This window comes from Sturnus vulgaris, chromosome W (assembly GCF_052056855.1).
Source record: "Sturnus vulgaris isolate bStuVul1 chromosome W, bStuVul1.hap1, whole genome shotgun sequence".
Classification (NCBI taxonomy): Eukaryota; Metazoa; Chordata; class Aves; order Passeriformes; family Sturnidae; genus Sturnus; species Sturnus vulgaris.
Genome location: NC_142282.1, coordinates 65055121 through 65082236, shown reverse-complemented (window position 1 = coordinate 65082236; position 27116 = coordinate 65055121). Strand labels below are relative to the sequence as shown.

At 42.3% G+C, this 27116-nt stretch overlaps 1 long non-coding RNA gene across 4 annotated transcripts in view; it reads right to left on the bottom strand.

Moving 5' to 3' along the window:
- LOC148220319 (uncharacterized) overlaps positions 1-27116 on the bottom strand; it is a 41341-nt gene that overhangs the window by 4105 nt on the left and 10120 nt on the right. For 2 of the 4 annotated variants that reach the window (XR_015799104.1, XR_015799105.1), the window contains one exon: positions 18982-26221. The exons of the other annotated variants lie outside the window; for them this stretch is intronic. This is a non-coding gene — a long non-coding RNA (uncharacterized LOC148220319). Of the gene's footprint in view, positions 1-18981; positions 26222-27116 lie in introns of those variants that run through there. 4 annotated transcript variants of the gene reach the window in all.

Here is a 27116-nt window from a genome sequence, read left to right as displayed (position 1 = left end):
AGCCACTTCTACACTCACCAGGCCAGATTCTCACATACTCTATATTACCCTGACAAGTTATTCTTATGAAGAGTTTTTGGATACATTTTGGACTAAAGACACATGCAAATTTTGGGGCCAAACCTGAATCATGTTTACCAACTGTGCAAATAACAGGCACCAAAAAACCAATTTTGAACCACATCATCCTGATTGGTATAAGTCCCTGTTTTCCAGTTGTTTCAGGAGCAGAGGTCTTCTTAACTCTGGAGTAGTGAATACAGGGTTCTCTGTCAGCACCTTTGACGGGGGTGAGGGTAGTCAGGACTTGGAAGGGTCCTCTCCACTTAGCTTGGAAGGATGACTGTGTCTCAAATTAACATAGACTCAGTCTCCAGGTGTTGGGGGTTGGATTGCTTCCCTTTTCTTTCTGTGGAATTCCTCCCATTGTTATGCTAAGTAATTGTGGCTACACCTTGAAACGACAGATAATGTTCTCTCGTAGGGGGGTGGGTGGAGGGGGAGGGGGGGGGGGAACCGGAAAAGGAAAGGTGGGATGGGGGTCTGGAGCGGGGCTTCTCTCTCTCGCTTGGCTCGTTGGAGTGGGAAGACAGCCTGGGCTCCGCTCTGGCATCTTCCCCTGCCATCCCAGCACTGAGATCCACGCTCCCTGCCTTTGGACATCGCTCTGCTGCTCTCCCATCTCACCCTACTATCTCCGGACACTCTGCTGAGCACCACGACCGACACCATGAAAGGGGGAGTCACTTTTCCCATCCCCTCTCACTCCTGGGCCTCCGCCGCCATCACTCCAGCCCTCTTCAACTGCGCGGGCCCTGCCCTGCCCACACAGCACCGGTAACTGAGCACAGGGAGACAGCCTGTGGCCAAAAGGGACTGGAGCGGAGCTAGACTGTTCTGTTCTGTTGTCAATTTTTATAGCTGTTGTTGTTTTTCTGCCTTGTTAGATATCAATAAAGAACTGTTACCCTTATCCCCACATCTCCTGCCTGAAGGCCTCTGATTTGGACCTAAAATAATTAAAAGAGAGGGGGGGTTGCACTCTGCATCGCAGAAAAGGGGCTCTTGCCTTTCCTTAGACCATACCTGTCTTTCAAACCGAGACACCAGGCTGGAAGGGATGAGCAGGTGTGTCCCGTCTTATTGGTCAGGGTAACAAGATGAATCTCTGGAGCTTCTACAAAGTGGAACTTAAAACTATTAAATACCTCTGTTAGTCAATAAGGAAAGACTAACTTCCACCTCATATATTAATTTCTCCCATTATATACACAATTTGATCCGACCTGCTATGCAATATTTCATAAGGAGTTACATTGTCTGTCCACCTTGGTTGTATGCAGATTCTCAGTAAGGCTGAGTGGGCAGAGGCCCACTCTCTCCACCAAGTCTCCTGCTGGAGCACAGCCTCCTCCAGGCCTCCACTTGCTCTGGCATGGGCACCTCTCCCATGGGCTGCAGGTAGATCTCTGCATTCCCCATGGATCCCCATGGGCTGCAGCGGGACAGCCTGCTTCACCATGGTCATCACCATGGCCTGCAGAGGAATCTTGGTTATGGTGCCTGGAGCACCTTCTCTCCTTCCTTCTTCACTGACCTTGGTGTTGCCATGTTGTTTTCCCTCACATGTTCTCTGGCTAAGAAAAAACTTTGGCCACTTTGTTTTTTCTTCTTAAATATGTTACCAACCTCTTTAATCGGTCCAGCCTTGGCTAGTGGCATGTCCATCTTCAGAGTCATCAGGGATTGGCTCTGTCAGACATGATAGAATCTTCTAGCAGCTTCTAACAGAAGCCACCTCTGTGGCCACCCCTCTACCAAAAACCCTGCTAAGCAAAACCAACACAGTCAGTTACATGGAAAACTGTGTATACTGCCTTAAAAACTTTACAGCCTGCTAAGCAAGTTTGTGAGCACCCTGTTACAGATAATTTAAATTTGGAGAATGCTTCAAGTGTTAGCCATGTCTATGTGGAAGTGCCACTTGAATTGGGAGACAATTACTCTCAGGGGCCTGGTCCTATTGATCCTGAGAAGGGTCCTGATCTTTATCCTCCTTTACCTCCTGTAAAAAATTTGGCTACTGCATTTCCTAGTATGGCTCAAGTGTTAGCTAATTCTTATCCTCCTCCTCCGATTCCTTTACCTGACTTACTGCTGCAATCTCATTCACTTCCAACATTAATAGAGAAATGCAGGGGAGAAGCCCTAACTAGGGGAGCTATTCCCGTGTTTTTATCCATGCCTGACAGTTATCAGCTTCTGTATGTACATCCTCTGTTTGAATTAGTAAAATAAGTTTGTAATGCTGTCCGAGACTATGGGCTCCAAACACAATATACTATGGGGTTGATCGACTATTAACACAAGGGTACACTGATGTTGGAACCCAGAAGCCTGGGAGTTTTGAGCTTTCTGTGCTTTCTGACACTGACCCCCAGGAGAGCACTGGTTTTGACTTGATGCCTTGGAGAAGGCTTCCAAATTTGAGTGATGGAATTGGAGTAACTGGTGTGTAGTTGGAATAGAAGTGTGTGATTTCACATGGTGAAGGGTTTTAAATTTGAAGGCTTTAGAATATAGTAATAGGTATGGGACAAGATGGAGGGGTTTGGGTGTTGTCTCTTTCTGTCTTCTTCCTTCTTCATGATTTCAGGTAGTAGTTTGTGGTTGGATAGTTAGTGCTGCACTGCAGGTCACAGGAGTTTGGTTATTGGGTCAAAAGTATAAATAATATAGGTGTTAGTTCTTTATTGGACTGTTTAGCTTTAAAAGACCTTGTAGCTAGCTAGATTCAGGCCTCCATTTTGTTTGCTTTTAGCTTGTAGCTAGAAGTGTTGCAGAACTCTCTGTACTTTAGATAAGATTTAATAAGCAACCAAGTCAGAACACAAGAAAATTTGTCTCCTTCATGTTTTTAATCCTGACTCTGTGTGAAGACAGAAGAAAATGAAGACAAGTCACTAATTAAGTGGTGCAGTTAACCCTTTCACACACTATGGCTCCTAATGATTGGCGAATGCTTTTCAAACTTATACTAATGTCAGTACAATATACAGTGTGGCTGTTGGAATGGAAAGATCTTGCTACTGAACAAACTGTGAATAATACTGCAAATGCAGAAGCAGGTGGTCTTGATAAACTGCTGGGGCAAGGCACGTGTGCTACCCCCACTGCCCAAGCTAATTTAGCTCATGCAGTGCTATGGCAAGGCTCCGAGCTAGCTATAAAGGCTCTTAAGAGTCCCAGAGTCCAGACAAAAGGAATCTTCATTTGCATCCATTTGACAGGGACCTAAAGAATCATATGTAACATTCATTGATAGATTGCAGAAGGCCATAAGTAGTAAAATAGAAAATGAAGAAGCAGCTACTATATTGTTATTACAACTAGCCTTTGAAAATGCTAATACAGCTTGTCAGAAAGCACTGCTCTCTCTAAGGAATGAGTGTGCTAATTTACCTGCCTACATCACAGCCTGTCAGAATGTGGGGACAGAAGAGCACCATGCATCTGTTTTGGCTTCTGCCTTACAGCAAGCCCCATAATACGCATAAGAAAATGGGTCCCAGCTTTTTTAATTGCCAACAAGAGGGACATTTACAGAGAAATTGTCCTACTCAAAGGAAAGCAAAGAACCGCTCTCACCTTGCCATTGTCCCCTCCCCATGTCCGTGATCTAGAAAAGATTACCACTGGAGTGAAGTGTGTAGGTCAAAATTTGATAAAAATGGTAACCCTCTCACTCCATGGCAGGAAAATGGGAAGAGGGGTGCCCCTCAAACCAACAGGGTCTTTGCAATCCAAACCTGTTACCGTATGGACTAGAAATCCTGAATATTGGAATATAAAGTGTATAAACCATAATAGTAGTAGTAATGCTAAGCCTTGGAGACTGCAGTTCCCAGAGTAGGCCCTGGGAAACTAACTTAGGAATGTGCTGTGCTGAGGAAACAATGTTCAAAAGATTTAGCAGAGCATGCAGAACTGTTAGTGATAAGGTTAAAGTATAATCATAAATAAAGTACTGGTGGTGGGTAGTGGCGTAAGAGGGAGATTAAGGGGGAGAACACTATAGTCCTAGGGTAAGCAACCATGTAGGATCTATGATGTAAAATGTTATCTACAAGATGAATGTATCTATATTATTTAGAAGAATGTGTACTTCTGCACGTAGACCATTTGTAAAAAGGGTATAAAAACCCTCTGAAAAAGGGAACCCAGTGGGATTCTGACTTTGGACGTGAGTCCGCAGGTCCCCGGGCCCCAAATAAAGCACCGCATAAACTGACACTCTGTTAGTTTGTGTTTTAATTTGGGGTATCGGGCAACAAACCTAGGAGTCTCAATCTCCTCCTTCTACACCAGCACCCACAGGAGTGCAGGCTTGGACTTATCCCTCTAAGATGATGCCCTAATTACAGATTCAACTACTCATGTGCTAAATACAGGGTTTATGGACCTTTACCTAAAGGATTGTTTGGACTTTTACTTGGTAGATCGTCCACCACAAAGAGTGGTCTCATAATATATGTTGGTGTAATTGATTCAGGCTATTTTGGGGAAATTAAAGCGATGGTTTCAACTAACACCCCACCTTGGTTTATCAAAAACCGAAAATTTTGCATAGTTGTTATTGCTTCCTTTTTTCGTTCTGGCAGCAAAAGACACAGTCTGAGGGACTGGTGGGTTCGGCAGCACTGATGTCAGCCATGTTTGCTGGGTCCGGCAAATTGCAAGTGAAAAGCACTTACTAACTTTACAATTAAATGACGAATCTTTTACAGGTTTACTTGACACCAGTGCAGATGTTTCCATCATTTTGGTGTCTTCATGGCCCCCACAGTAGCGTCTTAAAACAGCAGATGCCTTAGTGGAAGGCATCGGGGGGCATCAAGCCCCTAAACAAAGTGCACTTATTCTTACAGTCAGAGGGTCAAATGGATGCCAATAAACTTTACAACCTTTTGTTTTGCCTTCTCGATTCACGCTGGGGGGGGGGAGAGGCTTGGAAGGCCGCTTGGACCCCGTTTGCAAATGAGGGGACCCGATGGCCGGGAGGAGGAAAAGTTTTTGATAAGACCTTTACGGCGTCCTCCTCCACAAGCCTGTGGTTCTGGAGTGCGGGGGGGGGGGGGGGGGGGGCGCTCCTGCTGTTGGATCGGAGCAGTGTCGGACAGGCCGGGCCTGCCCGGGTGGCCATGAGCACTGTGGGGCTGCAGCCCAGCCCCAGAAAGGCTGATTGACACCTCAGCCACCCCCCCCCAGCACGGCCTGAGCCTGGCCCAACTTTTGTAGTTGTGTTAAACTTTAACTTTTTAGTGCTCAGATAAGATTTGCAAAGCCTCCAGCCTTTCCTTTGAATATGAAAGGAAATAAGAAAATTTCTGAAGTCAGTGACGTAAAAGCTAAGTTTTTAAAATAAAAGGAGAATAAGAAGATGCTGAAATAGCTGAAAATCTTTTTGTAAAATTGTAGGGATGAACTGATGTACTGAATATTCCTATAAACCATGGGAAAAGACATGGGGGGATGGAAATGTTCCATTTAATAGATGATTTGACCAAAGAGCACCTGTGTTAAGAATCTTTGCCCTGAGGAAAGAAAGGGATTTTGGTTTTCTGGAGATGAAGCCAGAACAGAGAGAAAGGAGATGAAGAGAACCTTTGCTGTAAAGCATTTCATTCTTAAAAGTAATACCCCATGGGACAGACATGGCCCACATCTACAGTTTTAGGAAGGCTGTGGAGTTGGGAGGAGTATCACGGTTGCAGGTTCCTGGGCGGATGCAAATCGTGAAAGATGAAACCACGAGAGGACTGTTTTTTTCCTTCTTGTGGAAAAAAATCCCTACAGCTTTCAGCAAAAGGAGGCTTCTCTCTCCGAAAGTGAACTGAAAAAGACTAAATTAGGGACTGACCGAAGTATTTGCTATATGTTTGTTTTGTTGTTATGAAGGTTGGAAGAGGGAAGGAAGGAGTAGTCTGAAAAAAATCTTATTCTGAATTTGTTTTTTTTTCCTTCTCTTTGTTTGTGTAGTTAATAAATTTATTTTTTTATACTCTCTTAAGTTTTAGGCCTGCCTTGCTCTTTTGCTCCTGGTTCCGTCTCACAACAGAAAAATGAGTTTATTTAGATCGACAAATCAAAACGAAGACAACAATAAAACAGGTTGTTGTTGCATGGATCTCCAAAAGCGTGTGTCATCTCTGTCTCCAACCCACAAATCCCGTAACAATTTGCTAAACTTATAAAACTGTATTCGCCCCATGTGGGGGTGGGCATTTTGGATATTTTCCATATCTGCCCCTTGGAGGCCTCCAATAAAGATCACCCTTTATATTACCTCCTATACTAATATTATCTCAAAAGTGTTGTTTTATTTCTAGGTTCTCCAAGGCATCACTTTAGTATCTTGGGATAAATTATTTTAGTAGTGTAAGGCATTTCCATCAATATTAATGTTGCAAATTTTACAAACTTTATAATTATTCACTACCTTTTCCTTTGGCTTGGAGGAGTGATAAGGACTTGAAAAATGAAAACTAGAAAAAATTTAATCCATAAATAGTATTTCTAAGGAAAATGTTGGCATACAAGCAAATGTGGACACCATGGCAGCGTAACAGTCATGACACAGTAAATACCTGGTGAGACTTGTATGGACCTGTTAAATCAAATGCAAAGTCATTATGAATTATAATCATCAATCTGGGTGTCCTAGTTCTGACCAAGACAGGGTTAATTTTTGCAGTAGCCAGGAGGGGCATGGGTTGAGATAAAAAAAATTTACTAGAAACAGCAATGAGATAAGAAAAGGAACATTAACAACAACAATACTAAAGACAGAGGGTATAAGAAAATGAATGATTCACATAGAAAAAAAACCTGATAATGGACAGTACTGAATGGCTCCCTCTGCCATGTTTTCTTGACTGGAAAGAATGCCTTGTCCCTCAAAGAGAGTCCCTTTTCCCTGCCTCTGGCAATGACGTGAGGTGGTATAGAATAACCTCCGTGTCCTAGCCCTATGTGAGAGACTGAAGGACATTGCTGGCTTGAAACATTTCAGGCACATGCGTGGGGAAAGTCCTGCCCTGACGAGGTGATGCTGGGCTCTACACACACCCCCTTCCTAGACCCTAGACCTTCAGTGGCTGCCAATCATTTGCATACTGGAGGCAATGCTCCACACCCTGCTCCTGGAGCCTCTAACCCATCTCCTGTGTGGCTACCAGACTGGAAGTCTGACCTGGGGGAAGGGCCTAGGAAAGTCAAAGTGTGGTTAAGCCAAAGCACAAGACAAGTATATGTTGTGTCCATATTGTCCTTGGATTTTATGGTGGCTGACACTGTGCCAGGATCTGAGACGTGGTAGCTCTATTTTGCTTTTCTATCATTCTTTTCTTTTTTCCTCTTCCTTTCTACTCCTACTTTCTTCTTGAAATATGGGCAATCTAAGTTAGGATGGGTAGAGTTTGCTAAGTCAGTGCTAGGTGAGCTGTTTAATTTGAATTGAATGTTTTGTTTTAAATCTTGCCAAATTTCTGATATTCTAAAGGCTGTCAGTTTATTTTTTAACCTCCTGAGAACATTGGTGCGTTTCTCCCATGTGCTCAACTCAAGGAAAAGTTGTACCTCAGGCCCCTTTTAAATAAACTTGCCAAATGGGCAACACCATGTCCCCCTCCCCCAGCTACTGTAAAAAATTAACCCTGTCCCAGCACAACTCATCCTTAAAAGTATACCCCATTAGTCAAAGAGTGAGCCCTCGAAAACAATTGTAAAAAAAGCTATAAATCAAGGGAAGGGACTTTTCCACAATCAAATTTCCACTCTCCCAGGTGGCTGATTTGCTGTAACATTAAAACCACAAAAAAACTATTTTCTTGTGGAAAAGTCTTCATAACATAACAAAAAAAACCCAAACCAAACCAAAACAAAAGCTCCTCTCCCTAAATAAACTAAAAAAAAAAACTATTCTAAAAGTAATGAACTAGCTAAATTATTTCTATACATTGTCAATAGAAAAAAAAAGAAAATATGTGGGGGAGGAGGAGAAGGGTTCTGAAAGTTTAATTCTATTTTTTTTCTTTTAGTTTCTATTAATATTTTTTCTTTATACCCTTTAAAATTTAAACCTACTTTACTCTTCTCCTTATCCTATCTTGCAACAAAAAGTAAATATCTTCTAGTAAGTGCACTAGTGTTTAGCCAACACTAAATCCACCACAAGCTGAAAGCTGTCCAGCTGGCTTTGGACATTGCCAAGCGAGAGAAGTGGTCAAGACTGTACACTGACTTGTGGATGGTAGTAAATGTTCTGGGGGGATGGCAGGAATTATGGGAAAAGGCAAATTGGCAATGCAGAGGGAAACCCATCTGGGCTCCTGAATTGTGGCAAGATATGGCTGCCTCGGAAATGAAACCGACTGTTTAACTCTGTCATATAGATGCACATGTGCCTAAGGGCTAATGAGGAGCATCTTAACAATGAACACGTGGATTGGACTGCCATGATTAAAGTGTCACATGTAGATCTGGACTGGCAACACATGGATGAGTTACTTCTAGCTCGGTGGGTCCATGGTACCTCAGGTCATTAGGGAAGAGATGCAACATATTGATGGGCTCGTGACTGAGGGATGGACTTAACCATGGACACTATATCCCAGCTAATTCATGATTGTGAAACGTGTGCTATGATCAAGAAGGCCAAGTGGGTGCTGGAGCTCAGGACTTCTGGACAACTAACGAATGTGATTAAGCAGTAGCCACTTTATTGCTTACATTATGGTCTACTTATACATTCTAAAACTACTGTACACGCGATCACGCATTACTTGATTGGTGCGTCTATGTTGTCCAAGAGTTCTGCACACACCTTTCAGGAAATATGAATGGTTACAGTCTAGTCCTTCACTGCCCTTCTTTATCTTAGTTCTTGCAATCTTGGTATTCTGTTTTTCAGCCTCTTCTTTCCCAATTTAGCACAATTTATGTTTCAGCAACCCTGATGAATTACAGAGTGTTTGATAAGAATAACTAAAAATGGTTTGGCTGGAGCACTGGCTGGAGCACACTGTGGCCTAAGCTGTTCAAATACATTGCTACAAGCGGGTAAAGTGCTTTTGGTATGGGGACCGATAGTCTAAATATAAGTATGGGGAGGCCTGGCAGATTGATTACATCACAATGCCTCAAACCTGCCAAGGCAAGCATTGCATGCTTACAATGGCAGAGGCAACCACTGGATGGCTGGAAACATACTCTGTGCCTCATACCACTGTCCAGAACACCAACTTGGGCCTTAAAAAACAAGTCCTGAGGTGACACAGCACCCCAGAAAGAACTGAGTCATACAAAAGGACTAATTTCAAAAATAGCCTCAATAGACATTAGGGCTAGAGAACATATTGAGTGGGTGAATCACATTCCCTATCATGCACCAGCCACTGGGAAAGTTGAATGGTGCAATGGACTGTTAAAATCATACTTAAGGCAAGGGTGGTGGGACCTTCCAGCATTGGAATCGACATTTACTAAAGGCCACCTGGTTAATTAAGACCAGATGCTCCACTAACCTAGCTGGTCCAGCCCAATATGAACCCCTGTGTACAGCAGATGGAGATGAAGTCCCCGTGGTGCATATGAGAGGTATGTTATGTAAGACAATCAAGATTATTTCTTCCTTAAGCAGAAGCAAACCCATCCATGGCATTATTTCTGTTCAAGGACCTGGTTACACTTGGTAGGTGTCCTGGGGTACAATGCAAAAATGTGTATTCTATCACCATGTGTTAAAATGTGGGAGGGATGGTGATCCTTATCTCTGTGGGAGATATCTTCTGCTGATGTGCCATCTGATAAAATCAGGGGGATGATCATCGTTATCTATTCACAATCCATCCTTCCTCCAGAAGATATATTCTGTTAATGGGCCATTAAGTCCTATTGTGTGACTGATAAGATTACATCATCCCATTGGGAGATGCTCCAGCCAGGGGCAGGAGCCAAGCCTTTCCTACCTAGATAAAAAAAATGGGCTTTGGGACGCGAAGGCAGTCCTTTCCACTGGATCCCAGAGGAAAGTCGGACCTTTTTCCACATCATTGCTGGATCTTCGGAGGAAAACTGCACCTTCTACAGGACCACTGCTTCAACTGAATCATATCTGTCATCCAGGAGGACTGCAACCTGCATTTAATCGGACTGCTACCAACACCCTGACTGACAGGGTGTCAGGTTGTATTCTGACTCTGTCAGTGGTTTTCTTTTGTATTATTGCATGTATTTTTTTTCTCTTTTTTTTCCTATTAAATTGTATTACTGACTTGGAGTCTCTCACTGGTTTTGCTTTCAAACCAGTACAGTAGGTAATGCAGAGGGATGGGGAAACATTGCGTACCTCTGCGAGATTTGACTTTTGGTGAGAACTGTCTATAATGATGAATTTTATATGTAATATTGGTTGTTAAATGATGCTGCCACTGTATGTCATAAAATATCTTGGGCAATGAATATGGACTGCTCAAATCACACCAGTGATGGACTCAAATTGATGCCTCGGGGAGCTGGAACAGAGGCTACACACAGAGTTAAGGAGAACAAAATGGCTATTTATTGTGAGGCCCACGAAAGGCCTACAAAAGCCACACCCCAGCAATTCAAGTGCCACAGTCGTGGCCAGTGCCCGGATGGCTCCAAGATGGAAGGAAAGGAGGGATTGGTCACGAGTTCTCACACCTTTATAGGTTTCAGTCCATTTGCATGCAGGAGTCAACTGTCCAATTAATAGTCTCAAATAGGGAAGTTCCATCCTCCTTGCTTGCTTGTGTGTCTGCCCTCCTCTTTTCACGTCGTTTATGCTTAGGGCTTGAAGTTTAAAGATACTGTCCTTGAGCCCCTAGGTGGAATCGGATTGTTTTGTCTTCATCACCCAAGCACAATGGAAAAGCACATCCAAGCAGAACAGAAAACTTAAAACTTAGAGGTATCAAAATGAACTCAACAAACATCTTGGAGGAGCAGTCAGTGATCACTGAAATAATACCTTTATTCTATTATAGTTATTTATATGTGTATATGTATACAGTTGAAAAGTATGAACATCTGGGCATGAGCCAAATGGTGTTGAATAAGGAATGGAGAATGTCTTGGATACAGAGACAAGGGGGTGGAGTTTTCAGCACTGTCTATTCAAATACAATTCACATCTAAGCCACAGGCATGGTTTCGGCAGGGAAAAAGCTATGACCGCAACTGGAAATGGGTCCATTTTTGTTGTAACTCACTAGATGTATTGAAAATGGTAGGTTCCATGACCCCTGTAGTGTCCTGTGGTCTGGTCCCTCTCCCCTCTGGCCATGCTTAGTTGGCTGAGATCCAATTTCTTCCCACCCCCTTACAGACCCTAGAAAAGACCTATGCCCCCTGACCTTGCCCTCTTTTGGCTTCTGGAAGCCCACAAGAAATAAACCTCAGATTCTCCCCAGTGGGGAAAGAGCCTCTTTTGTTATATTTTATTCATGTCCACATAGTGGATCCCAGAGGCTTCATCCTAACATCTGAGCAAGTCGGGAACTAGGGTGACGTCTCAGGGACCACTACACATTTTGTCTGGCTCACTCAAGTAAAGGGATCAGCAGACTCCAGCAGTGCACAACCTGTGGGTGCTTTCCCAATTTTGAGCCTTCCAGGATGCTTCTGCAGGACAAGGGGTCTGAGGAGAGGCATCAGAGCCTCTCCCAAGACATGAGACTAAAGTGACAGCTCTGCAACTGCAGCCAGGACTGGCGGGGCCAAGGCTGCATTTCTCAGTGTCCAGCGGGACTGTTTCGCCCCCTCCTCCAAACCGGTCAGTGACCTGAGACAGAGGCACCAACACCAACTGAGTCCAATCAAGCCAAAAGGAAGTTGAGCAGGTGTCAGGAGGAGACAGCAAGCGGTAGGACTGACCTCACACACACACCACTTCTATCAAAGAGAGGGAGCAGGGAAACTGACACCTCATGCCCAGAGCTGCTCCAGGCAATGCCGGCACCCCATGTCCGCTATCAGAAGTATTCCAAAAGCCCCTGCCTTCCCATTTATTTTTGTTCCAGTGAAGGAGGTTGAGCCTGAAGGGCTTCTCTGCTATCTTGTCTTTGTCCTCTGGTTCATGTGGGCTACTCAGGTGGACGCCATCTTGTTTTTGTTGTTCCCAGGGGGCCAGTGACTCAGCACCTTTGTTATTCCTGTTTTCTTGGTTGTTGCTGTTTTATTTTGGTAAACTGTTATTTTTTCACTTATATCTCTTCACCTTTGCCTCTCCTTATTGATAGAGGAGGTTAAAACTAAGAGGAGGTATTTATTTCAAAGTCTCCATCCCATAAAATTGTCTTAAACTAAGATAGGGCTATATAAACAGTAGACAGCAAACATCTCCATCTTTTGTCTGAACAAAGGACAAAAAAATAAGCAAAACAAATTTGATGCTTTAACATGAAAACTAAATTCCTTTTTTAACTTGTACTGAATAGTCTTTCAGCATCAAGTCTTGGGTGAAGAGAAATGCCAGAGAGGGTTGGGGGGGGGAGATTTCTTTGTTTATCATCAAGTAGGTAGTTTTGGAAATTTCTAACAGTGTAGCGGTCCCTGAGACTTCATCCTAGTTCCCGACTAGCTCAGATGTTAGGATGAAGCCTCTGGGATCCACTACATGGACGTGAATAAAAGACAACAAAAGAGGCTCTTTCCCCCCTGGGGAGAATCTAAGGTTTATTTCTTGTGGTCCTCCGGGAGCGAAAAGAGGGAGAGGTCAGGGGGCATAGGTCTTTTCTAGGGTCTGTAAGGGGGTGGGAAGAAATTGGATCTCGGCCAACTAAGCATGGCCAGAGGGGAGAGGGACCAGACCACAGGACACTACAGGGGTCATGGAACCTACCATTTTCAATACACCTAGTGAGTTATAACAGTATTGAAAATGGAACCCATTTTGCCTGAAAATATTCTCAGGGAATGAAACACTGTCTGCTATTGATCCTATATATATGGATTAACATCTAAATACTTTATGGGTAAAACTAGAACAAGGCAGCAGTTAGCATTTACTCATTATTCGTAATGTCAGGTATTTTACCCCAACAAAATTCACTCAGTATTAATTTTTGTTCTTTGTATGCAGGAAAATTCATTGCAATTATTTTGTTACAGTCTGTCCTTGGTTTTGAGTTGAAATTTCTCCTTTATTTTTTCATGATTTACAATGCCTTGGAGGGATATTAAAAACATATTTTTAAAAAGCTCCTGATTGATCAGTAAAATTAAACTGACAGATAAAGCATTCTACTGGATCTTGACTAGGCTGTTCAAAATGGTCGGATGCTGGCATTTGGGGATGTACTGTAAATACTTGTTGCGTCCAGGGGATTTCCCCTTGCGACAACCTTACCAGCTTAACTGGGTAATAGCGTGGCTATAATAATAATAAACACGACGGTATGTCAGAGATATCCTTTAATCCACATGGTCTGAGAAGCAGTATCCGAAAGCGATGTTGTTCCAAAGGCAGGCAGTGACCATAGATGCGGGGGAGGGGTTGGGTTCACAATACACAGGGAACATCTGAGGGGAAAGGTCCAATCCCGAACGCAGGACAAGGACTTGACCTTATATGTCTGTCCTAGGGTGACGTTATGGTGTTTGTATCTCCAATCGTGTATTCTGTTTATGCTTGGTATTTTGTCCTGTGCTTTCAGGACTGACTCTGAAAGTGAAGCTTTGTTTTGTCTTGTTATCAGCCGGCTCACCTCCCCCATGGTCTGTGTTTAGGAGAGGCTGGCTGGTTTGGCTTGCCTGCTTGCCTGCTTGCTTGCTTGCTTGCTTGTTTCTGCCTCTTTTTCTTTCCTTTCCTTTGCCCTTGCTTTTGCTTATTAGTTAGTTCAACTAGGCAGTCCAACTTTTTCCCTGGACTGTTTTTTCCCACCCCCCCCCCCCCCCCCCCTCCTGGATACCATCTGAACCTGTTCCGGACGGGGACCTGGGAAACCCCAAGAAACACCGGGAGTCTACATTCTATCACCTGCAGCAGTCATTCCCTAGCGCCAGAGACATAACTGGGCGACCACTCGCCGGAGAGACTTTCTGAGTTTGTCATCCCTTCAGAACGGTAAAAGAGTTTTTTTGTCAGCTGGTGTTGTTTGTTTTTTGTGCTGGGGAGTGTTTTGCTTGTTAAATAAACAGGTTTTTTTCCACTCCTCTCTGGTGGTGGGGGGGAGGATTTGTGGGGGTTTTCTTTCTGTGGGCTCCTTCCGGAGGCTTTTCCCCAAAATCTGCCCTAAACCAGGACAATGTCAAAGGTCTCGAACCAACAGAGAATCAGGGCTAGGAATAAGATTTACTTTGGAATGATCTAATTAGCATCTTCTCAGTGCCCAGTTTCCCAGGCTCTCGGGTTTATGTCTCCTATCTCACTTGGTTCAATTCCCACAAATACTCATGGCCAGCTACATCACTCTGATCATAGAATCATTGAATCGTTTGGGTTGAAAAGGGCCTTATAGATCATCTAGTTCCAATCTGTCTGTCATGGGCACTGCCATCTTCCACTAGAATAGATTGCTCCAAGCCCCATCCAACCTGGCCTGGACACTTCCAAGGATGTGGAGTCCACAGCATCTCTGGGCAGCCTGTGCCAGTGCCTCACCACCCTCACAGTAATCAATTTTTTCCTAATAGCAAATCTAAACCTGCTCTCAGTTTAACGACATTCTTCCTTGCCCTATCACTAGGTACCCTTGTCAAAAGTCCCTCTCCATCTTTCTTGTAAGCTCCCTTCAGGTACTAAAAGGCCTCAATAAGTTTTCCCCAGTCTTCTCTTCTCCAGGCTGAACAATCCCAATTCTCAGCCTTTCCTCATAGGAGAACTGTTCCATACCTCTAATTATCTTCGTGGTCTCCTCTGGACTCACTCCAACAAATCTATGTCCTTCATGTTCTGAGGACCCTAGAGCTGGATGCAGTACTCCCAGTGGGGTCTCATGAGAGTAAAGTAGACAGGCAGAATCCTTCAATCTGCTGGCCACACTACCTTTTGATGCAGCCCAGGATATGATTGGTTTTCTGGGCTGTCAGTGCACATTGTCAGGTTATGTACAGCCTCTCATCTACCAGCACCACTAAGTCCTTCTCAGCAGGGCTGCTCTTGATCCATTCATCCCCAAGCCTGTATTGATACTGAGGGTTGCCCCACCCAGATGCAGCACCTTACATTTGGGCTTGTTATACATCATGATGTTCCCATGGGCCTACTTCTCAAGCTTGTCCGTGTCCTTCTGGCTGGCATCCCATCCTTCAGGAGTGCCAATTGCACCACTGAGCTTGGTATCATCTGCAAACTTGCTGAGGGTGCACTCAATCCCTTTGTCTATCAATAATATTACACTTTGGACACATCCTAGAGATTCAAGCTGTGTCTTTGTTCCTTAATTTTGCTTATGAGTTTGAATACCCTGTCTTTCTTTCTGTAAGTTTATCATAATGTAAAGTTCAATCTGACCGTGTTCCTATCTTCCTTTCTACATAATACAGTGAACAAAAATATCTGCTTTCCAATGTATCTCTATCTCAGGCAAACTGATTGATAGTTATTGTTACTGGAATTGCCTGTCACAGAAATCAAACATTTAGAGTAAGATTTATCCCAACAAACTTTATGCACATAAAAGTCTGGTGTGTAGTCTAATTTCTAATTGGCAAAGAGATTAAGATACCTCCAAAGGTGATCTATCCCACCTTGCACATCTGTCGCTGGATGGGTTGAGTCACCCTTGGGAAGTGCCTTTTCCTTTCAATTTCCTTTAACTACATTGCTGGGGTTGGATTTTACCATGACAGCGTTTACTGGGAGGAAAAGTCTTCCACAGGAATATCACCTGCCAGCTGGAAATTGCACTAGGATATAAAAGATTGTCCTATAGGAAAGTAGAACATTTTAGGACAGTGTAATACATTGCAGGTGCAGCAAGTTAACTGCACACACCTACTGATGCTTGTAAGCAAAGGAGTCTGTGTTGACTTTTGGGCTGAGCAAGACTTGAAGGAGGAAACCTATTAAAGAACCTCATTTTTTTTTCATGTCAATTAAACCAAGAAGTCTACTATCAGAAGTCTTCTGCTTTCAGTCTTCTGCTTTGGGGACTTGTCTGTGATATTTGATTATATTATTATTTTTTAAATACAATAGGGGGTATTCAGATTATTTTTTATTTTTGTTCCTGTGGCGAATGTAGACAGTGTCCTTAAAGTGTCTAAAAGTGGACACATGGAAATTTAGAGAAATGTTTACATTATAATGATCTAACACTATAGCTGTTGAGATAGAACTGCAAAAATGCAGATACAAAGGCTATTTACTTCCAAAGTTAATTTCTGAAAACATCATGTGGATAATAAGGACTTAATTATTTCAGAAGGGATAAAATTATTATTGAATATGCAAAGAGAGTCTGAAATTATAAGACAATGCTAAAAGTCTAGAAGTTAGTTCACGGATAAGTAACAGTATGGGCTGTTTCCAGGAAGGGATTTCAACAGTGTTACAGGAGCTCTGAGATTTCTATTGACAATAAGCCTAAGAGCTCAACACAGCAGTGCTGTGTAAGATGCAGAGTATAGAATCCTGAAAAACTGCAGTATGAAGATCTGTTTAGTAGATAATACTCTGTGTGATGAGTAAAAGTGCAATCAGTTCTCTTGAGCAATACTATCACTGGTGTGACATAAGCAGGATTTACCCCTCTGAGATCCAACAGGGGACTCACTCTGCATCCTGGCCAATTTGCAGTTTGTGTAATACAGACTGGCCTGAAGAGGCATTTCTAAACTTTCTGCAATAAATTGTAAGCAGCTGTCTCTTAAACACAGCTACACAAAAATTCGGAGCACAGGGGATATGGTGTGTAAAAAAAAATTAAAGCCATGCTTTAAAAAAAAAATTCCTTATGTGTTGCCGTGGAAAGGGGCTTTAACCCTTTAAGTGCGGCAGAAATAAGATGCACAGCTACATGGTCATCTTTCATGACAGGAAGAAAGAGCCAAGTTTATTCAGAAACACACTTGGTTTTATAGCATGACTCGCAACTCCAAGAGTAGAGAAAAGGTGATTGGTTCAGAGAGAAGACACCCCATTCCCAGGGCCTGGTCACACACCACAACAGGTGTTCTATCTTTTTATTAATTCCTTTTTATTTTGACCAAATTATCACCCTGGGAGAAATTCTCCCTAGCCTTGAGCTGGCCCAGCTTATCGGCTGGGAACAGAGCTGAAAAGCTCCAGCCTGGAATATTTTTCAGGCTGTAATTTTCTTACTTTCTCAATATGTGTCCCACACTTACGTTCATCAGGTGAGATCTCCTTGTACTGTGTCCTGCTGCAATTGTAGATTGGATGCTCATCTTTCCATTAATCATAGGTGGGAGAATCTCCACGGAAGAAGCTTTCTGGCAATATGAAACCTTGGGGTCTCATGGCACCTGTCTTCCTTTGCCTGAATGCCCCTGAAGTGGTTTTGTAGACACATGAGCTTAGAGAGAGATCACTATATCTGTAAATATCCAGGGACATAACTGATTTTACTGAAAATCTAGCTTATAAGGGCATATTTGGTTTTCTATTAATATAATTTTTTAAAATTGCAAATCAGAAGTTTCATATGTTGACATTTGGAGCCCACAGGAAAATTGACAACCTAACAGAGATCCCCTGGTCAAAAGATATGGCAAAAACTAGTGACAGGGATAGAATTAACATTCCCAGGTTCTCCCATCCTCACAGACATAGAGATATGCTGATGTGGGCCCAGGAAAAGAAATATGTTGCAACCTATAGAAACAATTAACAACCATATATTTTGCACATATTTTATAACATATGCCTTAGAGCATTTTTCGCAGGTCCCTTGTACTGTAGTCAGAGCACAGAGCAGGGGAAAAGGAAAATATATTAACTTTCAAGTAGTTATTTTCTTATAATTGTCTGGTCTCAGCCCAAGTCTTCATCAGATAAAAATCACCAAATTCTCCATTGATCAAAGTATCTCCAAGAGGCAGTGCTATATTCAACATTTATCTTCCATTCATTCATTGTTATTAAACAAGGCTAGATTTAAGCTAGCATTTTCAGACAGATAATCACAATCAGAACCAAGTTGTGGATGGTGCAGGGCCCTCCACAAGGCCTCCCTGGTGAGCTATTCCCTAGATAAGAATTGCTTAGTCATGGTGACTGGGCCAGGAGACCCTTTTCCCACCCCGAGACCCCATTTTATCTCCTTGTAAGACTATTGGTCATATTTCCTTGGCCCTAAATGATTGGCCTTTCTGTCAAGCCATATCTTCCCTATAAAAACCCCTGCTTCTGCCCAGTTCAGTGGAATGAAGCTGTTACTGGATCCCCTTCACAGAAGCTGCCAATAAAGGATTCTGTGGAACCGCCACACAGCTCTTCCCGTCTCTTGTCCCTGAGTTGGCCGAGGTACCTTGCAAGCTGAGCTGTAATCACTAAGACCTGAAATCACTAAAAGAGCTGATCGCCTGAAGCCCAGGCCTTGCTTGCATTGGTACCATGGAGGTGAGACTGCCTGGGACCCCTGGACAGGCTGTTCCTTGTGGGAGTTTACTATCAGGGATGTCTGTGGCACCCGGGGTCAGACTGACCTCCAGTACCAGCTGCAACACCAAGTTAATTTGGCCTTTTAATAATTTAGGGTGAATTGAGGATCTCTGTTAACCAAAATTAGCTGTATTCTTGTTAAAAATAAGCCCAGAAATGGTGTCTGACTAGACACTGGTGAGAGGTTCCAAACACACTTTAAACAGCATAGCTCTTTTTCAGTGTTGGAATCTTTGCTTATATTTTCATGAAGGCATTTGTTTTTACCATCAAGAAACCATGAGAGAAAAAAATGGATGTAGCACAATATATACAGAAAAATTGCTGGGTTAGTCATCTCCATTACCTTCTCCACAAATATAAAGCATCAGATAATAGAAAGCAATTGATGTGATGTGCTTTAAATCAGGGGCTATTAGAGTCAAAGGTGATAGCTGCCTTAGTAAATAGTTGCAATAATCTTTAGCCTAATACACTGTAAACCACAGTAATAGATAAGAAGAAAGCCAAGAGTGCCTTTTACAAATAGCCTTTACTGTTTATTTGAGTTTTCAGGGAGCACCTTGGAAAGATTTTTCTATCCCTTCACAATGCAAGAAGTGATTTCCATTTTAACCTGTGCAAATTAAGCAAAATAACTAAATACTAAAAAAAAGAGAAGAAATAGCAGTCTGGAGAAGTCAGAGTGTCTCAGAACTGTTTACCTAATAACTCATCCTTTATGATACTAACAAAGCAAAAATAAGAGAGAAAGAAACGACAGTCTGTTTTCTTTTCCACCCATTAAATTTGAGGGAAGAGGGACAATACATTTAGACTCAGTTTCTAAACCAGATATCCACAGAGACTAACACCAACAGCTGGTGAATATTAGAATCCAGACTTATGATTCAGTAGCCTTGTGGAAACTTATTCTGACGTTGTATTGGCACCCCAGGTTATTTACCCTACATATCCAAGATACTGACAAGCAAGCAAAGCAGTAATAACAATTAACCTGACAAAGCACACTCTAGATATTTCTGATTTTTACAGCCAAAACTTTCCACTGTCTGTAACCTGAACCGTTTCCATTTATTGATAGATAGCTATCTAGTTTTCCAAGCATTTATAATAGATACTGCTTTGTACAAAACCCACAACTGTATCAGATATAAAAAACAAGTTTTTAAATACTTAATGATATATTTGGTTGTATCAGAGAGAGTCTAGAAATACTAAAAAGTGTAGGAATATCTGATCAGAAAATCAGTCTTCAAGAACAAATTTCACAGAACCCAACTCGAAGGTTTCTTCTAGATTATATTTATACATTGTTTCTTTTCCCCACCTTCATCTCTAATGTCTTCTCTAGTCTATTCAGTATATTTCTGTATTTGCATTTCAGTTCTTCAATGTGTAAATCTTGTAGTGTGTGCTTTCCTGAAATGTAGGCAGTTTTCATTAGTGGTTTCTTGCCCATAATGATTTGAAAACAATGTTAAACAGTTTTAGTACATTTTTCAGCTGGGATCCTTTCTGAGTTCCCTTTGATTGCCTTTAAGATATTTCCAGATGGTTTGTATTGTCTTCTCTTACTGGTGATACCTGTGTCTTTCCTATAGCTGAAGTTAGACTCACAAGCTATCTATTTCCTTCATACTCCATTAGTCTCATTGAAGTGTGCCTAACAAGTGCTCAATATAATGTTACTGAGGATATCTAAGAGCAAAATATCAAGAGGTTAGTATATTAGTGTGGTGGGACTTATTTGGGGGGGTCACAGACTTGGCTACAGAAAGGAAGGACTACACTTTTATTGAATTCAGTGAAAATAGAGAATAAAATTGCAAGGAGATTAATTTCTTTTTTTTAATCTGTAAGTCCAAATGACAGAAAACAGCATTCTCACTACAGTTCTGTTCCATGATACTTCGCAGAAATATTAAAGGCCAGGGATGCAGAACATCTCTGAACATAGTATATTTAATCTTACCTTTACCCAAGATAGGAAGCAGATTCTGCTAAGGTTTTGACATATTCAAATCACTTTGTATAATTGCAAATACATCACTTTTAATTATCTGTTTATTAATGTTTTGGGTTTTTTTTAATTAGGTACACGTGGCTGTAACAAGAAAAGCCAAAATACAGTAGAAAATGCCAGTTAAAACATTTTCTGATAAGGGAAAACTTATTAAACTCTGGGGAAAACTTATTGAGGCCTTCTAATACCTAAAGGGGATACAAGACTTTTGACAAGGGTATGTAATGATAGGGCAAGGAAGAATGGCATTAAGCTGAAAGAGATTAGGTTTAGATTTGCTATTAGGAAAAAATTCATTATTGTGAGGGTGGTGAGGCACTGGCACAGGCTGCCCAGAGAAGCTGTGGATGCCTGTAAGAGTCTATCCGGAATTTTTTCCCTCATATCCCTCACAACCAGATAGAGGCTAAGACCCAGAGGACCCCCCATCCGCTTCTGGACAGGAGTTCTGGTCTGGTCGAGGTGGATGCTTGCCAAGGGACTGTTTGCAGGTGCTCCCTGTGCTTCATGGTACACTGCTCTCAAGCAGGCACTAGCTGGAGTGGCAAGTTCTGTACACGTGTTTCTTGGAGCAACCCTCACAATAGTCCATAAATCTTCCCACCTCTTGGCCAGAAGCCACTCACTTTGGAAAAGGGCTAAAAAAGCAACCCTCGGGAGAAGCTTTTGAGATCTCCCCACAGAAGACACGTCTATTGGCTGGGACCACGAGGACGCTGGAGTCTATTGGCCAGACCATGAGGACAACTGTCTCGTCTGTTGCTAGCTATTCCCCATTCCTCCCCTTTCTCTCTCTCTCTCTCTCTTTCCTTTGTTTCCTTTAACTCTCTCTCTATCCCAAAACTGAGTTGTTGACACTCAATAAAGTGCATTTTGCTGTGAGCAAACTGATTTTGTCCGTTGTTGTTGTCTATTGCACCCCTGAGATCAAAATGAACCATCACGACCCCCGCCTGTATTAACAGCGGATTGTGACAATGTCTCACCCCTGGAGATGTTCAAGGCCAGGTTGGATGGGGCCTGGAGCAACCTGTTCTAGTGTCCCTGCCCATGGCAGACAGATTGGAACTAGATTATTTTTAGTGTTCTTTCTAATTGAATCTAACTGATGGGATGTTGAATGACACAGGTCATGCAAGGCAACTAATCATGTCAAAATGCTTCTTTGCAATTATTAAGTAAATCTTTGTATCTGACTACTAATTTTGCTAATGACATTCATCCTGCACTACCAGATTACGGAGGCCAACATACCACTAAACCCAAATCCATATGTAATCCCTTAAATAACCGCAATTTTCATTTCAGACTTTTTAAGAGGTGTCAATTCACTGGTTTTAGTGGATTAAGTCTTTGTTGAGTTGTAGTATGGGTTGCTGTAGTCTCTTTCTGGCTACTTCCCCAGGGTTGTGCAAACCAAATGTCAGAAGGATTCTTGATGCCTGCTTTTCCTGACTGTTTGCATGTTTCATAGAGTGATTCACATATGATTTCTGACTTTAATTTGTTAGCTATGAGAGACTGGAAGGATTGCTGGCTTGAAACATTCGGGTGCATGTGTGTGTGGAAGGGGCAGGTTGGGCCTTGCCCTGGTGAGGCAATGCCCTGCTCCACATACGCCACCTTCCCCAGGCCTGTATTCCAGCCCTGCAGTGGCACAGAAGAGGGAATGCTCCACACCCCACCACTGGTGCCTCTAGCCTATTACGTTAGGGGTCGTTGGTTGCAGACAGAGACGACACAAACTCACCGAGTGTCCTCAACAAACACCACTGACTTTATTATGGTCAACACTTTTTAAAGGGGGTTTGAATTTCCCGGGCTTACACATGTGATTGGTTAAGGTCTTAACACCACTCAGCTCCCTGGCCAATGATACATCTGCATTTAGAGCTGAATGAGATTGACTGAGGGTCCCTGTGTAGGTTTGAATCCAACCTATCCTTGTTCACCCAGGGACCTGTTTATCAAATTAGGCTAAAGTCTTGGGGCGACTGTATGATGCCTATATCCCCAAATCGTCTATTCTGTTGGTGTTGAATATTAAATTCTGCAACTTTAAGACTGGTTCCAGGAGTGAAGTGGGAGGAAGAAGTGCAGAATTTGTTATCAGAGACTGCACTGGCTCCCCCACATTCCTGCACTCGGACTGTGCTGTCTGCGGTAGACAGAAAGAGAGAGCTCTCCTTTGCTCTTGGTTAGTTTTCTGGCTAGCTGAGGCAAAGAAGCCCCCCGGATTGTTTTGTTTTGTTGGGTTTTTTTCCCTTTTTCTGTTTTCCTGGAACTGTTTGAACCTGCTCTGGACTGAAAACCCAGAAAAGCACCAGGAGCTCACACCTGTGGCCTGCCGGGCCTGTCCTGGGCCGCAGCATTCCCCAGCACAGGAGGGACTGAGAACAGACTGAGTGAGCCGGGCAGCCCACGGAAAGAACTCTTCTAAATCTGTCATCTCTTCGGAACGGCGAGAGGTTTTGCTGTTTGATATTGTTGATTGTTGTGCTGGGAGGTGTGTTGCCTGTTGAATAAAGAGTTTTCTTTTTTCCACTTCTCTCCAATTTTTTTTCTTTTTTTCTAGAAGGACCTCATTCAAAGGTTTCCTCCCAAATTTGTCCTAAACCAGGACAGCTAGCTGAACTGAGTTTCTTATTTATGGCCAAATTATTTGCCCAGCTATAGACTAGCTGTGATGTGACAATTCCTCCTTTTAGTTTTATTAAGAAATGCAAATTGTTTTTTGTCTTTCTCTGCAGGCGCCTTGCAGACAAAGATAATATGATGATATAGATAATAAATCTAGTTTGAATAAGACTTTCCACTCAACTTGACAAGCCTACTTTTTCTCAGCCGGTGATGTATCTTTTGTATCACTGGAATTGTAGCATCTATGTTTAGGAGCTGTTAGGCGAAACCACTAACCTTCAGGCTAGTATGTTACAATTTAAATGCTTAGAAGTTACAAAGTTACAACTTAACACTAAAACAATAAACAATTAAAATTATTTCAGTTAAAAACACACATATTTCTACCACTGATGTCTTCCAAATATTTGACTCTTGGAGTTGGAGTAGAGTGATGGGCAGATTGTCTTTCCATTGACAATCTGCTTCCAACAAGTTGATGGCTTACTAGGTTATGCTGTGAGTTGATTGAAAAGCATGAGCAAAACATGAGAACATGACAGCACTTAAGACTTTTGAGGGGGGTGTACATCCACCCCACACTTCTCCCCCTTTCTTTAACAACTATAACAGTAACAAAATATGCACTTTTGAATGAAATTAACAAGGTGAAACTTAAAACTGCTTATATGCTTTACCATCACCCAGGGTTTGTCAAGGAGCTTTCTTTTCACAATGAGGACTTGGAAGGCCTCTTCCAGATGAGGCTTCCATGTTTATCTCAAAGGAAAGGGGTTCAGCTTCTGCAAAGCCAAATCAGCTGGTCAACGTGACCTGCTTTTATTCTGAGGATAGAAACACCTGGGATTTATGGCATATTTCCTTTACCAGCCAGGTTCTGGGCTTGATCAGGGCCAGGAACTTGGTTGGGAAAGGTTTTCCCTAACATATTTTAAAAATAAACCTTTATTAATATTAATGGAAAAAGTTCTTCAACATAAGCAACTGAGGAATAATTAAAGAAATATGCACTAATAATCATTAAATAATATCTTATGATTGGATGTTTGTGTGTATCAGGCATTTTAATTTTGTTAGTTGTAGAATGTTCTTTTTAGGACCTTTAAAACAAAAAGTGTCTTTGAATTCTAAATTGTCAATTATACTAAGTGTTATGTTGCCATTATCTAGAATTATTACTAAGTGTGTTCAGTCAAATATCAGGTTTTATCATCTGTATTTGCATGTGTAAGCATTAACACTGTAAGGTGATGAAATTTAGGTAAATATTACCATTAATATTGTATGAATACAATGCATGTATCAATAGAGTATTTAATAAGTTTCCTTTTGGTGTTGTCTTAGAAAATGGGCTGGGCTATGAATGGGAACATCTGGGGGGCTGCACACTTGTCCCTATGAGTGCTGACGTGAAGCCTCTAGCACAGGACAGGGCTGCAGTGGCTCTTTAAGAGTAAAGAGTTTCAGAGCAAAGAGGTTAGGATCTAAATCTATTAAGAATAACAGTAAGATTAAAGCTCAATTTTTTTCCTTTAACAAAAGTTTTCACAAGCCCACAGTATGGGGCAACGGTATAGCTTCTAAACTTTAGTTAGTTAAGTCTGGCTGATTTGCTATGGATTCGTTAATTATTAGATAAACTGAAATAGTTAACAGCTCTCATCTTTGAATAAAATAGTTGCACAATTTTAAATGACTGAAAATAAAACTTGAATTAGATTTCAAAATCCTATAACTGAAATGGTAAGATTTTTGGAAGAGGAAAATAAATACTTTGATGCTTTCTTTTTCTTGGAGTGTACTTTGAAAAAGCACATCAGTTAATTTCTGCTTGAAAGGATAGCTTATAAATTAGGATTATTATAGGAGCATCTATTTATAAAAGGCAATTCAAGCAATGCAGGGGGTTATAAGGTGGTATTGTAAAAAGTGGTAACACAGGTACAACAACAATACTGACCCCCCCAAATTGTGTAGCAATTGCTATCTGAATAATAAAACCGGAAAAGCTCCATGGACTAGATGCAGAAACGATACGCTTAGGCTTCAGCTGTTTCTGCACAAGGCTATGCAAATGCTGCAGTCTCCCTGAGGAAGGGGTTGTCCGTCCAGCCAGGTTTCAGTGTCAGTTCATGAGGGTCGACAGCAGATGGAGCTCAGGCTGTTGCAGGAGCGGTGGAAGTGGTGCGCATCTGGGCCGCTCTGGGACAGCTTGCAGGGCTCTGCAGGCGTGCAAAATGGCAACCGCACCTTCCCAGGCAGGCCCTGCTGTGTGCAGGGGACAGAGACGTGGCATTGCCTTTGCCAACACCCCTGACGTGCCCCCAGACTTTTTGGGTTGCCCTACCACTGCCCACATGCAGAAAGATGCGGGCGTCCCGCTGGATCTGGACTTGATGGTGGGCCGCTGACTGCTCACACCCTTGCGTTCGGTACCGTAGTGGTCCCAGCAACCCCCCTCCTGCTGCTTTTGCCACTGCCTAGCTCTGTTCTGAAGCTCCCCGTGGCTTTGTATGCTCCCTCTTCTGCCACCTCTGTCACTGTAGCTCCGCTTTTGCAGAGAGCAGGTGGAGGGGGAAACACACTGCTAGGAAGGGCTCCCCTGGTCCCAGCAGACTTACAAGCATTAGCTGATGGTGTAGAAGTAGTTGATATAGTTGTTGCGGTCGTTGCCAGGCAATGCGATCTGTTGGTGGCGGCGGGTGACTCCACTCTGCACTGCTGGAGTGTGATGTGATGTGATGTCCCGCGGTCCCGGGTGCCGCCGACATCGGCTGGGTCTGCCAGCTACTTGGGCGCTGACCGCGGCACTGTCTGCCTTGGTGTTTCCCGGGTTTTTCAAGACCCAAAGGCAGGTGCAGTGGTATGCGGCCTTGTGAGAGTTTTTTGGGGCCTTATATTAGCTTTGCCAGGAAAATGAAAATGCAAGGCAAATTAATCTGAGAAGATATGAAAGAAAATGTCTGTCTTATTTTCTTGCCCCCCCTTACTTGACTAAAACCATAGATTTCCAGGAAATCTTTAGGGAATCCCAAGGAAATTAAAGTAAAATATTTATAAATAAGTTTGAACAATTAGTTGATTTGGAGATGCCTGGAAATGTATCCCTGCTATTTTCACCCTATAATCTGGAATATCCTTATTGTGACAAACACTTAATATTCAGCAAAAATGCAGTCTTAGCAATGGAATGGATGGAATATGCAGACAGTGATCACCTCTAAGTGTTGTATTTTAATGGGCCACTGAACTGATGTTTTCTTTTCTGCTAAAGACTGCAACCTTGATTTTTCATATAAATTCTATAAATAAGAAAAAAAAAGAAATTGCTTGACTAGCTTGTCTGAAAAACTTTTTAAAATAAATTGTTGTTGTTAATGATCTGCTTATTTTTTTTTTAATTTTGGTATTGGAGTGGAAATGTTGAATTTTTAATGTTTATTCTTGTCTTCATTAGCATCTGCTGTGCAGTGATAGTGTGTCAGCTGCTTTAGAGAAAAGCTTGATGCATGTGACCTTACATGAAGAAGTTGTAAATTTTATATCCATAATGAACAGTTGATGTATGAGCACAAGAAATAAGAGGGAAATTAGGGAGTCGCAGATTGGTAGCTTCTCTCTGTCTTTATTTTAAGGAAAAAAAATAGGTGCATTCTTAGAGTTTCTAGACATTATTATGGGAATCATAGAATCATAGAATATGCTGAATTGGAAGGGACCCATCAGGATCATAGAGTCCAACTCCTGGCCCCGTGCAGGACACCCCAAAAAATCCCACTATATGCCTCAGAGTGTTGT